Genomic DNA, 5,454 nt, shown 5'->3' with positions numbered 1-5,454 from the left:
AGTCTGGGCGACAGAGTGAGACTCCAACTCAAAAAAAAAAAAAAAGATGGTTGTGGAGATGGTCACACAACTCCGTGCCTGGACTAAAAGCCACTGAACTGTATACTTCAAATAGATGAACTATATGGTGTGTGAATCATATCTTAATAAAGCTATTATATAATATAATGAAGCAGAGTCTTATAGCTATTAAAGCACTTGAATTAATTATTTAAATGTAAAGAAAGTCCTAGGCCTAGATGTTTTCACTGGTGAATTCCTCCACATAACTAAGAAAAAAAAAAGCAACACTAAATCTTACACGCGTTTTTTTCAGAGAACAGAAACACGGGGAACATTTCGCAACTTGTTTTATGAGACCAGCAGGACCTTGATACCAAAACCCGACAACAGAAGAAAGGATGTCTCTCTACAGACAGACGCAAATTCCCAAACAAAATGCTGCAAATTGAATCCAGCAACACGTTAAAATAATATGTCCCATCCAATTGGGATTGACTCCAGGAATGCAAGAGCAGTTATCATTCCCAAATCAATCAATGTAATTCACTGTTGTGACAGAAAAAAGGGAGGGAAGACATACGATCCTCTCATGAATGCCGAACCATCCTCTGACGAATTTTAACACCTAGTCATCGCCGGTTTCAAAAAAAGCCTCTTGATGTTTCCTCTGAGCTCTGTTTTGAAGCCAGGACGCCTACTAATGCCAGTCCTATCAGCGCAGCCGAGGGCCCTTGCCAAAGCTTTGGGTCAAGTGAAGAAACAGAAGACAGAAGGGCTGGAAAGGAACAGATAGGACACTAATTACTTACATACAGCATGATAGGAAATACACGGAGAGCCTAGAAGGATCCAAATTAACAGGTGGGTATGGCCAGGTGATGGCATAGGACAGCAAGGTGAAAATCCTCAACAACACACGGAAAGCAGACTTCAAAAATAGTCATGTGGCCGGGCTCGGTGGCTCAGCCTGCAATCCCAGCACTCTGGGAGACCGAGGTGAGTGGATGGCCTAAGCCCGTGGGTTTGAGACCAATCTGGGCAACTTGGCGAGACCTCGGCTCTACAGTTAAAAAAAAAAAAATTAGCCAAACGTGGTAGCACGCACTTGTAGTTCCAGCTACTTGGAAGGCTGAGGCGGAAGGATCGCTAGAGCCCAGCAGGTCGACGCTGGGGTGGCCGTGAGCGTGCCACTGCCCTCCAGCCTGGGCGATGGAGTGAGACTCCAACTCAAAAAAAAAAAAAAAATACTGTCATGTAAAACTACATCACAACATTACTAAATTCTTAGGAATAAATATAACAAAATGTGTGCAAGACCTCTACTCCCAAAACTATAAAATATTGTCAAATAAAATGAAAGACTCAAATACATAGAGAGAGAGATTCTATTTGTGAACTGAAGACTTCACCTTGCCATAAATCAATCTGTAGTCAATGACTCATTCAAAATCTCAACAGAGTTTTTTTTCTTCTTCTTCTTTTCTTTTAGAAATTGACAAGCCGGGCTCGGTGGCTCAGCCTGTAATCCCACACCTTGGGAGGCTGAGGTGAGTGGATTGCCTGAGCCCGCGAGTTCGAGACCCGCCTGGGCAACTGTGTGAGACCTCATCTCTACAAAAAATAAAAAACTACTCGGAAGGCTGAGGCAGAAGGATCACTGGAGCCCAGTGGGTCGAGGCTGCAGTGGCTGGGAGCGGCCACTGCACTCCAGTCTGTGCGACAGAGTGAGACTCCAACTCAAAAAAAAAAAAAAGAAAAGAAATTGGCAAACTGATGGCTGGGTGCAGTGGCTCACACCTATAATCCCAGCAATTTGGGAGGCTGAGGCAGGAAGATCGTTTGAGCCCAGGAGTTCAACACCAGCCTCAGTGAGATCTCATCTCTCTAAAAAAAAAAAGTCAGAAAAATTAGATGGGCATGGTGGCACACGCCTGTAGTCCCAGCTACTCGAGAGGCTGAGGCAGAAGGATCGCTTGAGCCCAGGAGGCTAAGGCTGCAGTGAGCCATGAACGTGCCACTGCACTCCAGCCTGGGCGACAGAGTGAGACCCCAACACACACACACACACACACACACACACACACACACACACACACACACACAGATGAAAAGAAAGAAAGAAAAATTTTAAAAAGAAATGGTAAACGGACTATAAAACTCATGGGAATGTAAATGCCAAGAACAGTCAAGGCAATCCTGAAGATGAGAGCATAACTTGATACCAACACTTCCTACAGCACTTCAGTAATTAAAATAACGTAGTACTGGCCCACAGCTAGACAAACAGAATGGTAGGACAGAAAAGTCCAGAAACGGGCCCACAAAGCCACCAGAAGGGCGAAAGGGAAAAGGTCAGAACATCCACGTGCTGGGGAGGGCACAGAGCAACTCGAATTCCCACGCATGCTTGGAGGACTGTCCGCCTCCGTGAAGGACCGTTTGGATCATTTACAAAACTTAACGCGTGCATGCCTTATGCCCAGCCATTCTGCTGCGAGGCATAAACACAACAGAAATGCGTGCATACGTTCACCGAAAGACACACCCTTGGTGGATCACAACGGCTCTCTTCATAGCAGACAAAAGCTGGATCCTGACCGGCCCCAGAACAATAGGTAAGTAAGTGAACAGCCCTCAATTCCTGCAGCTACAGGGGTGGACCCCACAAACGCCACGCGGAACTAAAGGCACACAGGCATCCATACCGTGTGCCCACATAAAGGTCCCAAACGGGCAAAACTCATCTACAAGGTGGGAAGACAGGATGGTGGTCACCCTGGGGCACTCGGGGAGGCTCTGGGGGCCTGGTCGGGTGACGTTTCTCGACCAGGACACAGGTGTGTTGTTTGTGGAAACTCACCAAGCTGCAAACTTACGATGTGTGCTCCTGCCTATAGTAGATTACATCTTAATAAAAAATTAAAAAGAGCAATAAGGCAGATAGCAGAGGTGCCGATATGTTGACATTATAGCGGAAAAGGTTGACATCACAGTGACTGTGTGGCCGTCAAGAGATAGTAAATGTGTGAGCACCCCTGCGCTTCTGCCCCCCAAGGAAGGGCCGGCACTGGTTGCTGCGGCCTCCACCTGGCTGACGGTGGAGGGTGGGGGGAGAAAGACCGGAGTCAGAAGGCGCTGGAAACAACCCGGACACTCTTTCACTGGAAAGGCTGCGACTACGGGTGTGGAAAGAAACGTGGCTGAGGTCCAGGAAGGCAGGGAGGAACACAGGGCCAGCGCTCCAGAGGGAAAAAAGGAGGAGGGAGGGAGGGCCGGGAGCCCGAGAGACGTCCTGGCTCACTCCTTGGAGGGTGTCTCATGTGAAACGGGCCACGGCGCCTGGGTCGGCTTAGACTGGCCTGCCAGAGCACGGAACCTCCACTGTGAAGCCAAAACGGTTTTTAAAAACGCACCTGTGGCATGCATCCTTTTACTTCTGTAAAAATTAATATGTGCGTTCGTGCTAAAGCATAGAAGAAGGCCTGACAGAACCAGACTCGACTGATTAGACATTTATATCTGAGGGAGTGGAGCTAGATGGGGATGGGGAGGATGACAGAGAGTTTTTTTTTTAACTGCAGCGCTGTTTTTTTGAGAGGTTGAGAGGGAGACCATTTTAAGAAGTAGGGTTTGGCCAGGCGCAGTGGCTCACATCTGCAATCCCAGCACCTTGAGAGGTGGAGGCGAGAGGACTGCCTGAGCCCACGGTTTGAGACCGGTCTGGGCAACTTGGTGAGACCTCGTCTCTACAATAAATCAAAAAATTAGCTGGGCATGGTGATGCGCGCCTGTGGTTCCGGCTACTTGGAAGGCTGAGGTGAAAAGGATCGCCAGAGCCCAGCAGGTCGAGGTTGCGGTGGCCAGGAGCGTGCCTGGGCGACAGAGTGAGACTCCAACTTAAAAAAAAAACAAACAAAAAGGACGCTGAGTTTGCTTGTATAAGAATAACCTTTAAAACACAGAAGGAGGGTAACCCTCTCAGAAGACGGGGTAGGCAGGGACCTCCGCAAAGAAGGAAACGGCTGCCGCAGTGGGGAAAGAAGCCACTCTTGCCGTCCTGAGAGAGGCCCTGGGGACCGGGACCCCAGGGTGGGCGGGATCACACTGGGAGGGACAATGAATTCTGCCCGGAAGATGGGAAGGTCCGCAAGAAGGGAGATTGAAGCTGGGCCTCAAAGGACAATGACTGACTTCGAGTGGAAAGTGGCGGGGGCATTTTCAGCAAAGGACAGACACGCAGGCTCTGAGGGGACGGCCCGGCTGAGAAACCGCGTCACTCCGCCGGGGATGGAACTTGAGAGACGGGTCCAGAGAGGGAGGCAGAAATCGGACAATAAATGCCAAGATACAGACTTCAGACTGGGCAGAACACGGAGGGCTTGAAGCCAAGACCTCGTTGCCCGTGGACAAGGGAAGGGACAAAGGGCGATGAGGGTTGACCAGGGGTGGGGAGCGGAGGGGACGAGGCAGGGAGGACTCTGCTGACACCAGGGAAGCAGGACATGAGGCTGACAAACAGAAGGACGGGGCCACAGGACCAGCAGCAGGGAAGGGAAGAGCGGTGACATTACATGTCTATGTGGCCAGGCCACGGTGCCCAGATATGTGGTCAGACATCGTTCTGGAGGTTTCTGTGAGGGCGTTTTAGAGGACATTGACATTGACTGTGAGTAAAGGAGATTACTTGCTGTAACACGGTGAGCCTCACTCCGTCAGTTGAGAGCCCAAATAGTACAAGAGGACCAGCCTACCCCAAGCAAGAGAGAATGCTCCAGCAGATGGTCTTGGGGCCTCAACTGCAACCCTGGCACTTCTCGGATCTGCAGCCGACGGCCTCAGGCTCCGACTGGACGCCGGCTCTCTCGCCAGATTTTGGACTCGCTGGCCTCCATGGTGACGTGAGCCAACTTCTTCAAATAAATCTCTCTACGTCACACACGCACATATGTATTACATATGCCATATGTAGATACATCAAATGCAAACAACGCACACATCTCTATACCCATCCACACATCCTACTGGCTGTTCTTCTGGCAGCCCCAGCAGGGACAAAGAGTCTGCAGGGCTCAGGCCAGGAAGGCAGCAAGCCCAGCAGCCACGGCCATGGCACGCTTATGTTGTCGAAGAAGCCACACGCAGGGACGCGTGCCTGCCCTGGGCCGGGCCCCATGCCGCCGCCTCTGCCTTCGCTGGGTCATTTCGTGGAAGGGCTGACGCGTACCTTCTCCGCGAGGTCGCAGGGTCCCACCAGCAACCACAGATGCCAACGAACGCTCTAATTCACTAGCCTGGCCCTGCCCCCGCTGCAGCCAGAGGCACCCCTGAGCTGCAGCGGGAAAAGAGCCGGTGTCCTCTGATACCTGTGAGCCTCCACTCTCTGTCCTCACCCCGCCTTACTCGCCCACCCCTCCCCGGCTGATGTGATCTCTAAACACGCCCCCTCCTCCT

The sequence above is a fragment of the Carlito syrichta genome, unplaced genomic scaffold (genome assembly GCF_000164805.1).
Source record: "Carlito syrichta isolate Samal-C Ts95f unplaced genomic scaffold, Tarsius_syrichta-2.0.1 Scaffold304217, whole genome shotgun sequence".
Taxonomy (NCBI): domain Eukaryota; kingdom Metazoa; phylum Chordata; class Mammalia; order Primates; family Tarsiidae; genus Carlito; species Carlito syrichta.
This window is presented reverse-complemented; position numbering follows the sequence as displayed.